The sequence below is a fragment of the Salminus brasiliensis genome, chromosome 16, assembly GCF_030463535.1.
Source record: "Salminus brasiliensis chromosome 16, fSalBra1.hap2, whole genome shotgun sequence".
NCBI classification, from domain to species: Eukaryota; Metazoa; Chordata; class Actinopteri; order Characiformes; family Bryconidae; genus Salminus; species Salminus brasiliensis.
The window spans coordinates 26984665-26996739 of NC_132893.1; the positions used below are offsets into that span (position 1 = coordinate 26984665).

Consider the following 12075-nt stretch of genomic DNA (forward strand, 5'->3'; position numbering starts at 1 on the left):
GAGTGCTTTAAGATGTTCTGAAAGGTGTGCCGGCTGCATTAAGATGTTCTGGATGGAGTGCCGGCTGCTTTAAGATGTTCTGGTTGGTGTGCCGGCTGCTTTAAGATGTTCTGGAAGGTGTGCCGGCTGCTTTAAGATGTTCTGGTTGGTGTGCCGGCTGCTTTAAGATGTTCTGGATGGTGTGTCGGCAGCTTTAAGATGTTCTGGTTGGTGTGCCGGCTGCTTTAAGATGTTCTGGAAGGTGTGCCGGCTGCTTTAAGATGTTCTGGAAGGTGTGCCGGCTGCTTTAAGATGTTCTGGATGGTGTGAAGGCAGCTTTAGGATGTGCCGGATAGTGTGACAGCTGCATTAAGATGTACCAGTTTGTGCGCCGGATGCTTTGGGATGCGCAAGTTGCAATACAATTGCCAGTTGAAGTGCTGGTTGCTTTATGATGTGCAACTGTTAAGGCCGGCACCTGGCAGAAAAGGATTCAACACCCTCTTACGGCAGCACTGCATGGACACTGGGTTGGTTTCCAGGACAGGGATTAAGCCTAAATTGATATTTTCCTGTGTTTTTATTTCAGTGGAAAATCTCCATTCAAAAAGCTCTTTAATAAAGGACTAGACCTGACCTCTGAACATAGATTTCAAAACTCAAATACAGTCTACAAACATCATTAACTATTCATTAATCCACACCAGGCAAATCTGCTCTTCCATGATTAAACCTGAATGACCCACAGAGCAGAGCAGACTTCCCCATAGAGTCAAACACTAAAAATAGTGTCAACTAAAAAAGTCTCAACTTAAGCAGTATCATCATTTTAACCATTTGTATTGTGAAATAAAAGCTGGAGGGCAGGGCATCCTGATTTTACATGAAGTAAAGGCTGATTTATGGATGCTGATTCAGCTCAGTCCTTAACTAAAAGCCACATATATAAGAGCCTTTGTTTATGACTTCTATAGACCTTAATCGACAACCAGGTGCATACACATTGGGAAAGTGTCACCCTGCATTCTTCTCTCTATTTACCTTATATCCTAGTCCAGCTTTATTTGTCTGCTTTCCTACCATCACACCACAAGGTGGAGCTGTAACGGTAGGCCTGTTTTCCAGAACTGCAGCACTGGGCTTAACTTTTCCCTCAGTACTTTTCATTTTTATTTTAAGTTCAATAAACCACGTTACTTTATCCGCCGTGACCTGCTGATGGACCATCCCAGCAAATATTTTAAAAAGCCCTAACACATTCTCTGGCCCTCAGCTGCGCCATTTCAGGACAAAAGAAACACAAGAAAAGAAACAGAGAAATTAAAAGTTAGCGATTCCCCTCCTTCTCTATCTGAAGAGATCTACAGAACATTCCCGTCGAGGTTGGCTTTTGTTGTTGAGGGAAAAGGCATCCGGTTTATGCAACCCAATCTGCCATATCTACGCCCTCTGCCTGTCTGCACGGCTCAGAGCGCTGTTTTCTAACCCCACTCCTATTCCGACACGTCCCGCCTTCCTGCGCTGCGATTGGCTGAAAAGCTCCGACGCGGACCAATCATACTCTTAGTAGCGTCTGCCGAGGCGAACGCATTTCTGTAGTCTTTTCTAACAGGTGAAACGAGCTGTAACGTGTAAATAAAAAAATTAAATAAAAAATACGTAAATTAATCTGTAATATTATTATTAATATCGTTGCTATGGTTGATATTATTATTTATGTCACCATGTTTTTAAACAATTATTTACCTTTTTAAGGTACACGTCGATGAGTAGCTGTGAGAATGAGCCAACGACCAATCAGTGTTTAGAGAGGCGGGGCTTGTGCAGATACGGGTGTGGGCCGCTGCTGCAGGGTGGAGCTTTAACGCTGCCTCAACCAGACAAACGGAGGCAAGGAAAAAACCCAGATTCTGACATTTTACCAACATTTCTGGAACTTACAGACATTTTCTGGGGAAAGGGGCTGTTTACATCGACTGTAGTCCGAAGGTGGACGGTCCGAGGTTCAGGAAAGCGGGGAGGTAAGGCGAGGTGAACACTGTCTCTCGAAAGAAACGTTTGGTGAAAACTTTGTGAAGGGTGTGAAGTTCCTTCCGACGAGTCGCCCTCTCTCAACTCCCTTTCTCTGCAGTGTATGGCCTGTAATGTGGCTAGCACTACCTCTTATATTAGCTAGCTTAGTCAGTGTTTAATGCAGTATTGTTCGATTAAACGGCGATAAGTGTGATAGCTATCTATCTAATAGGTGCCGTAAAGGATGAGGGAGCTGGTGAAAATGAGGGCAGAAATATTGCTAGTTAGTTAGTTAGCTAGTTAGCTATCAGCTTTAACGGTTTAGCTAGCTAATAAACCTGTTGAGATGAAACGCGGAAGATTAGCTGGATAACAAGTCTCTCGTACTTTCCGAAAGCCTGTTGTGAACCGCTATCTGTGAAAGGCTGTGTTTTTAATGGCGTTTTGGGTGGTGAGAAGCCCTAACGTGCCTCAAAACAGGACATTAAGGTTTCTTCGTGGGATCTAGCTAAGTTGGGTTAGCGAAGTTTTGTGCTCCGGCCTGTAACGGTCAACTTCGTGCCTGACGTCACGCTGCTGACATGTGTAACAGCCGCCCAGTGTAACTGAACTGGGACGTAACTGGTGCTATCACCTGGGCTTCCAGGAGCCCCTCATTGCTTAGATGTTCATATCAGAGCTCTCTAGCTACACATGTGGTATCCAAAGCCTAGAAAATGCCATTTCTCAGTGTACTGACGGAGAGATCTAGCTAGTATTTCTAATGTGTGTGTGTGTACTGTATGCATGCGCTCCCTATTTCTCCAAATACCTCTTCTGGTTTGTTACTTCAGTTATTTTAAGGTTGTTCAGTTGTGCATGTACGTCTCATAATCCCCATGCAGGAGCAGTGACAGTAGAATGAGAGAGCCTGGAGTAGTCACTCATGAGGCTGAGGTCATCATGACCAGTGCCACGGGTCAGCTGGAAGCTCTCTGGAGTGATGGAGCACCGTGGCATATCTGTGGGATGAGCTAGAGTGCCATATGTGGACCTGACCTCGCGAGTGCTCTTGTGGCTCAATGCAGTCATATCCTTACAACAATGTTTGAATGGCTAGTGTAAAGTCTTCCCAAAGGAGAAGAGGTGTTTACAGCAGCAAACAGGTGAAGACCTCCCTGTTTGAACGGTTTAGCTGTTGGATGAGTGGGTGTCTACAAACATGTGGACGTGTATGTGTGTGTGTGTGTGTGTGTGTGTGTGTGTGTGTGTGTGTGCTCCATTTTTCTACACATATTCGGCCCCTGTTCTCACTCTCACACCGCTCTCAAATGTATACATCTGGGCTTAGAGCTCGAAGGTAATGTTAGTAGTAATTTGAGCCTGTCACCCTTCACCATCCTTCATTTTATTGTGTGCTTTTCTGCATGGTGGCTGGGTGGCATGGCAGTGTGTGTGTGTGTGTGTGTGTGTGTGTGTGTGTGTGTGTGTGTGTGTGTGTGTGTGTGGCTGCATAGAAGCTGTCAGGCAGGTGATTTCAGAGAAAAATATGCACCCTGTGGGGACAGATAGGCTGCAGGAATTTGCAGAAACAGCCTAGGGGACTGTGGAAACATGTACTAAGGATCTACACCTTTGCAGAACAATTCAACCTGCTTCTGCTTCTGCTGAGAGGAATCGTTCAGCCAGGAGTCAAATGTACAGTGTTTCTTTTACTCCAAACATTGTAGATTGGCTAAGATATGTCTGTAGCTACGAGTGTAAAGCAGAAATAGTCTAGATTTTGGGTGACCTAGACTTCCTTTATTCAGCATTAGCCTTTAGCTGCAGTACAAACTTAAAGAAGCAAGCTTCAAACACCCGTCATGGCTTTGCTGTTAAATTTCATTTGGATAAAATTTGGCAAATATGGTTTGTCTGCTGTCAAAACATTAGTTGTTGAAAGTGCTCTAGCTTAGCATATTATCCTTCCTGGAGTACTAGATATACTGGATATACTAGATACAAAATCTGAAAAGTGTTTGTGAATGGATTGTAAGGCACTATTTGTCAGTGATGACGCTTGTTTTTTGCCACATTTTACAGTAACCGACCTCAAAGTTTGGCATGTAATACCCTAACCAATGGGGTGTAATTATGAAAGTAAACACTGCACCAGCAGTGCTGTCACTCAGCAGATATCTCTTAGTCAAGGTTAGTGGGTGTTGTCACCAAAAAACATGCTTTATGATCCAGCAGTTAATTTCTTGCAGTATGACCCACATTCTGCTGACTGCGAACTGTGTTTTAGAGTCCTCTTGCTGCGTCGATGGTTTGCACGGGTCTTGGGGCGGTTCAGCCCAAGGCGTTCTCTGCTTTGTTTCTTCCCATTCTTAGGTGGTTGAAAGAGCATTCAGTTCAATTATGTCTCGTGGTGCTTCTTGGTTTATGTAAGTTGAACTGATTTGCCGGGAGGCAGCCCATTTAAATGAGCTGCAGGGTGGAACTTAATAATCTGGATTTAAGGCTAGTTAGGGTGCGTCGTCCGTTTACTAGGCTATGCATGAAGCTGTGCCCGATTTGTCTGTATACCAGAAATGTAACTATATACACATTTTATGATTCGTAACACTGAAGTGAAAAGAGATGCAGATGTTCATTGTCCTAGGCATTGTCTGTTGTATCTACACTAAAAAGTTAGCTATAGTGCTTTGCAATTCTGTACAACCCTGTACTAATATGATGATGAAGTTGAATCAAACAAAAACCTTTCTGATTGACAGGTACTTTTAAAACCACACATACAAGGTCAGCGGTTGTCATGTGGTGTTTTTTAATAAAACACGGAAAACCAGCCGATGTATGTCAGTGTGTGGATCAGGTTTCTTTATATTGCTGTGTAATGTCATATTTTTGGAGTGTACCTTTTTGTAGAGGAAAAAAATAGAAGTAGAAAATATCCAGCACACTCTTAAAATCTCACAATGCATTTGTATGGACAGAAATATTGGGACGCACCTTTTAATTTTTGATTTCAGGTGTTTCATTCAGTCCCATTATTCCAGGATACTGTCATAAAATGCCACAGTTGCAACCAGTCACAATATCTAGGATGGAATACATTTTACCAATAACTGTGAATGGTAGTATTGAAAAGTGGAAGCATTAAGGAACCACAGCAACTCCGCCATGAAGTGTAAGACCACATTAAGTTTTACAGAGTTGGATGGCTGAGTGCTGAGGCACACAATGCATTAAAGTTCCCAGCGCTTTGCTGACTTGATAACGGCATAGCTCCAAACCTGCTCTTATAGCTGCGAAGGGGGGACCCCACAATAATGCTAATGGATTTAGAATAGGATGCCATAAAAACTCCTCTACAGGTCCCAGTACTTTGGTCCATATTGTATATATGTATAATGTCTCATGCAATGGAATATGACTACTGTCTCAAAATGATTAGCAAAAAACATTTAATTCATGTGTGTATGAATTAATTTACCTAAATTATGAATCCTATGCTTAGTGCCTGCCATTTATGTAGTATGTAATGTCCTGTCTAATAATATATAAGCCCACTTGAATCCAAACATACTCCTTTAGATGTTTAGTGTACATTAGCATATTGAAATGCATGTTTTGTTGCTGATGAGGGTCGTGTTGTATTCGTGACAAACAAAATCATGTCACTGTTTGTGTGCATTGAACATTTGAAGTAAATAGTGACCACTCAAAGCTCCCGTCAATACTGCAGACTAATCCATAAAGCTGTGGAGAGGGGTAGTTAGAGTACAGTGGTGAGTATATTGACTGTGACTTGGTAAACAACGCCATTGTGCTGTTAGTGGATGAACTTGATCCTCTTGCTGCTTGTAGCACAGTAGGCCTCTGTCACGCATGCTGAGAAAGAGACTTCTATTGTTTATGATTATCTTTTGATGTGAAAAGTTAGCCACTCCTTTCTATGAAACTATTATTCTTTAGTTTCTTGAGCAGCTGTTCAGGATGCCTGCTTGCATCTCTTTCCTGTTATTGTCCTTTAGAAAACTCTGACGCCACAGAGATGTTACTTGCTATGCAGACACAGTAATCAATTTAATAATGTCAGACACTGACAAAAGTGTTCTGCAGACTATGTATACCATGTAAATCGCATGTAACATGCAACAACTTTTGCCAGCTTTGTACTTATAGGCCGCTTGCAGGTCTGTGTGCAGTTCCGTGCTCTGTTTTATCAGTACTTGATCAGTCACACTAAATCTTCAAAGCCTCTAAACAAGATAAATTTCTGACTGCCACCATTATAGAGCATTTTCCATGTAATGGACATTTTCAAGTTTAAAACACGGTCATAAAAGCAAAAATAAAAACATTCAAAACTGTAAATTTACTGTTCAACCTCATGATTTGTTGTTTCTACAAAAAAAAGTGAAACAAAGGGTTTCAGGCTGTTTTAAAGGCTGGTTCTTGACCATGTTTAGTGACGAAACCTGCCCGATCTTTCTCAGAAGTTGTGAGAATGATATAAACAACTTGAACGATGCTTCTACAGCCTGTGCCTAAGCAAGACCAATCCGGCGAGTAGCGGCAGCCCCCGCCTGCTGTTTCATGCAACAAGGTTGCCATTGATGGCACACTGTGTGGTATTGTAACGGGGTGGTGGGGAATGAAGGCTCCCTTTGTCTGTCTAAGAGGGGCTCTGCAGGAGAATCCTGCTGAGACAAGAGACGAGAGGTGTTGCACAGGACGACCTGCTCTCTGCTCTTGGCCCACACCAGTAGTCTCCAACCAGCTACTCCATGTCACTCACAAGGCGGGCAATGAGGTCAGCCTCCATGTGTGCATGTACATAGCCATAAGCACCTAACCGTCAAATGGGCACTTTTGCATTAAAAAAGTCTTCTTTTAATCCTGTTTCCGATTAATGCCAGATAAATTATTTCTTTCTTGTTCTTGAAATGTAAGATTGATTTTCTTCAAATTTAACAGAGCATGAAGTTCAGAATCTTTCAAGAGGAAAATTCACAGAATGGCCCTTTTACAAGCATTCTCTGTGGTTTACATTACAGGAAATTGTTGTTGATGAATGAAAAAGGATTATTTGAATGAAATCTATGAGCTCTGTCATTCAACTCCAGCTGAGTTATGCTTATACATGTGTTTACTATGTTTTACAAATTTACACGACAGGTTAACCCAGTTTATTTAAATGTGATTAAATAAATTGGCGCCATACTGACTTCATGGACTAGCTCGTATTGTGTGTTTGAAGAAAAGAAAATGAGTGAAGATGTGTCTTACATTGTCGTTTCCTACACTCTTAAAGGATGCGCTAAGAAATATTTATGCTTGAGGACTGCTGTATATCGGTTCTTGTTAAGGTGTAAGTAAAGTTTCTAAGTTAACGTTCTGTCAAATGTTTGACCACAGTGAAGTTTAGCTTTTTCGCTAGTATGACTCCGCTGTTTTCCATTGAAACCCTTGTTCTCCGAGAAGTGTTAGATCATTCCTGCAAGAACAGTCATTCTGGACATCCCCTAAGGAAGCAGACGGGCCATAAAATAGGAACCAGCAAATGACAGCTATGGAATGTTTTAACATGCCTAAACCCACTTGAAAATGTATAGTTCCTATAGTTTATGTTGAGGAGAACATACTGAAACTTCACAAACATCACTTATTGCCACAGACATGGCATGTTTTGTCATTGTTGCTGTTTCTGGAGAGCATTGGATCTGTCACCGCTATTAGAATTACACCTGTCTACATGAGTCTTCATTTCATTGGAGACCTACTATGGCAGATCCGCTGTGGCAATCTGCAAGAAAACAATGACTAGTGCTGAATTTATGCCTGGAGCGTGCAGCAAGTAGTCTATGCTCTCTCCCCTTTAGGAGATTTGGACTTGTGGTTTGTCTCAAGGTGCAGGAGGCTGTCTCCTGCCAGTGTTTGGAGCCAGCCATATTTGGTCAAAGCAACATGTACTGTTAGTTCAACAGCCAGAGAAATCCTTTGGCTTGGAGGCCAGTTGGATTCTCTCAGCCTCTAATAGGTCACTGTTTATTAAAGCCATCAAGACCAGTTGAGTGAGTATGAGGTCTTTGACGAATGGTTTCTTTGTCTCAGTTTGTGACTTTCATTTTGGAAAGTACTGAAGCCTATGTAATGTATATACAATCAAACTTTATTGTCCCAGTAAGGATGGTGCTTTTTAGTTAACTGTTGTAGCTGTCATTGTGTACATGTTAATCCAAGTTGGCTGCTTGGACTAAATAAACAAATTATTCAGTTACAAACACTGTAGTACAGATTTGTTATTGTTATAAGTCTATTCGATGTCAATTATTAGCAGTGTCTCTGAGCACTGTTTGTAAAGGCATTGGAGTTGGAGGGGGAAAAAGCGTTAGTCACTCAACAGTGTGAGCATATGATTGCCAAATGTCTAGATCAAAGGTCACTATGATTCAACAAAGCAAGCGGAAATGTCTCGTAAGACAATAGACAGATCTTTAACAAATAAGGACCTCCTGTTCAACAACTCAGACTATATTTCCAATATTCACCAGGTCTGTTCTGATCATACTTTTCCAGCATCTGCAGCAGGAGCAGAGGGTAGACTGTGCAGCTTTTAGCAGTGGCTTACGTTATGTGACAAACCGAGATATACACAACTGTCAGGTGCAGTGTTTGGCTGAGAGTGTACAGTTAAATACAGATATCTGGGATGGCTGGAGTATTGTAATAACTAAAGTTAGGTGTGAGTCCTAAATGATCCAGTCTAGCACAGGGCTCTAAAGTCACTTGAGGCCTATATTTGTAAAATATGTGTGAACGATGAACACCCCTCAGTACCAGCCTTGTAAGGAAAAATGGGTTGGGTTTGGTTGACTACTGCCCTCCAGTGTGGAAGGCTAAAGTTTGATCCTCTGTCTGGAGTTCATGTGCAAGATTTCTAATGCTACAGTCACCTACCTTTGTACCTGATTAACATTGAAAGTTGCTCTGTATAAGAGTGCCTGCCAAATGCTGTAAGTGATTCAGTGTGAGACCAATAAAACCCTCCTCATGGCATTAAAGGCAATATGTATTGTCTTTATTTGCACAGCTTGCCCTGTAAATTGTTTCTGACATCTGCAGCTCATGTATCATCATGGTTCTTAGGACATCTGATGTGTATGATGAAGAATACACTTTTACTCTTCCTTCTACACCTACATTTATACCTTTTAGGAGGCTTCAGAAAACACTTGAACAGCAATAACCTGTCTAATTGTATGAATTCGTTTGATCATGCCTTCAGTTTTAGACATGCATAATCTGTTTTGCAAGAGGGCTAAAGCAGTCTTGAGTGGCATATTATGAAAGCGCTTACAGTCTCACAGAGCTTCCAAGAGTACAAAAAAATACCAAAGCTCTGAACATTGAGCAATGCTGATGTATGTTACCAGCTGTGCTCCAAATAATCAAAGGCCACATTTAATACCATTCTTTTTGTGTATTCTGCAGTAGTATTTACATAGATCTTTAATTGATGGGCCCACAACCATAATTGTGGCTTAATGTTGGATATATAAGCTTGGAGCAGATAGTCTTCGGTTTTGGCTGGCTGCATTTTGGTGAAGTGTTCGTAGATGTATAAATGACAGAAGACCTCTAGACGGACTTCCTGTCCTGTGTGGGAATGTGACTGAAGGGAATGTGACCATCACTGGTCATGTCTTCTCACAATGCATGCATGCAGGTTTTTGCCAAAGTCTGTCAGGAACAGCTTTAATACCGTGGATCCGATTTTTTTATATATAGTAATGATCCCTTCTTGAACACTGTCTAATGTATACTGACCTGTCTTGACTTCAAAACCTTGTGGTACTGAGAGATTCAGAGATTCAAGTATCACTAGTGGTTTTAACCAGGATTTTTTTTTTCTAGATCTCTCCTTTTGTAATTCTACTTGATGGCTCAGCAGAGTTCTTAAAATGGACTTGACCCTCCAGAGGTCTTCAGACAGTTGAGCACCAGTGTGGAAGTCCCCTGAAAAAGGAAGGCTGATGAATGTGTCCTTTGAACCAAGAGTACAAATCACTGCACTTTCTGTACAGCAGATAGTGCTGCATCTTATTTCCTGTACTCCTTTTCTGCCTGCTGTCATATGGCTGAAACCCTTTGCACCAAAAAAAGCCAAGGCTGTAATTAGGCCTGGCCACCCATTCACATAGGTGTTTACAGCCTCCTCAGCTCAGCAGTTGTCCAACTGCAAGCTAAGACCTGCATGACTTTCCTGATCAGAACGTTCTTTGTTCTTAGGTCTATTTTTGTTATCCCCTTTAACTCTTTAACATGTTTCATGCTTCTTTTGTTTTCAGCCTGTTAGCATTTGAGTGAATTGCTTGGATTATTATATTATTAGATTTCTGTACGGGTAGTCAGGCATTTGTGTGTACATACACAATCTCTCTTGCTTCCACTTATTATCAGCTTGATGAATGAACTCAGTTGGTGGACAAGAAGTTTACAATGCATGCAGTTAACGAATATGACCTCAATTAGTTTGACGCAGAGGTTTCACAAAGTCACAGTAGCAAAGAATGACAGCATTTCACAATTGAATTAATGACTTTGGACCCACCACTACTCTGGTCTTAAAAGGAGTTCATGCAGTGACCATTCTTACTGTGGCATTGTTGTAGCTGACTATGTACTTGGCAGTGTGTGCCCTCCCCTTATAAAGACCCGCCTTTATTAATATTAAGATGTAACAATCAGCTTTGGCTGTACACTGCCTTCTGTCACGTTTTCTGATTCACTTCTGATTAAAGTTTGTTTGCAGCTTAATTAAGGTTTCTGATTAATTAGGCTTCTAACTTTTTATAAATGTAGCACACATCGTCTTTCGTCTTTTAAATTTCTCAAATCAAATAATCTGTAATGACAGGGAGTTTCTTTTAAAGTTGAATATGATTCCAATATCATTGTACATCTATAAGATGTCTTGTTCAAGGGATGTCTCACTGTGATATAGTGACTGGGCATCATGGCGGTTCCAGACCTATTTCAGTGGATTGGGCTTCTGATGGTTTAATCTTGACTTACCTCTGATCCTTTTTATTTTATTTTATTTTTTTATTTTTTTTGTGCCGTTGTGGAGCCACCATAAACGAATATAGCCTGCAGCAGTGAGGGAAGTTTGCAGACGTTTCTGCTTCTGCTTAAAACCCATTGCTTAATCACACTCCTAAAACCATGAGAAAGTAGCAGCTACCTCTTTTAACAGCAGTTTGAAGCCAGAAGCTTGAATCTGAAACGCCTCCCTGCTACCCATGTAGTGCACTAAGTCATTAAATGGCCATTTCAATGGCCCATGTTAGGATTTATATGTCTAATAGAAAGCCATTTTTATTCAGACACAGGGTGCATGACTTTACATATAACACTTCATTTAATATTTGGGTGGAGAAGCCACAATTCGACTAACTGATGTTGTACACTGTACAGTGAGTAGGGAGCCTTTTGAGCTTCATAGTGTGTAATTTGATTCCACAAAAGAAAAACCATACGTTTATATTACTTGGTGCCAAAAATAAAGGAATGTCTGCAATATTTTAAAGTAACAGGTATCCAATTTGTCAGGGAGCAGGACATCAGTCAAAGTGGATTATATGTTAAATAATTTAATATTCAGAGATTAGAATTTTTAATGTAATCAGAAGATTAAAAAGACTAAATTAGATTGATTCTGACAGTTATTCAACCTTTTAATATAGTTGGATTGGATTGGGGATAAAAAAAATGGACTGAGTATCAGTGCTGGTAAACCAGTACACTGGATTGATTCATTGCTAATCAGATTGATGAGAAAATTAATTCAGTAATTTTGAAACCCTTCTCTTCTGAAGATTTTCTACACCCAGCTTGGGCTTTATATGTCTGAAACTCTCCTCTCTACTCTTCTGTGATATGGCATGGTACCCAGATACTGCATTACTGTTCTACTGGTCTTTTTTTAAATTCAGCTTTATTAATCCAGTAAGTGGTCCATTCACGTATGTCCTGTTGTATCTTACTGATTTTCCTGCTTTTCAGCTTCTATGCCATCTCAGACTGATCAGCCAGATATACTTACACTCT

At 41.0% G+C, this 12075-nt stretch overlaps 1 protein-coding gene across 4 annotated transcripts in view; it reads left to right on the top strand.

Annotated features, from left to right (window-relative positions):
• Window positions 1-1844: 1844 nt before the first annotated feature.
• Window positions 1845-12075, top strand: part of tln1 (talin 1) — a 70876-nt gene continuing 60645 nt past the window's right edge. For all 4 annotated transcript variants that reach the window (XM_072659505.1, XM_072659506.1, XM_072659507.1 and 1 more), the window contains exon 1: window positions 1845-2000. The gene's annotated coding sequence lies outside the window, so the exon portion shown is untranslated. The remainder of the gene's footprint in view (window positions 2001-12075) is intronic.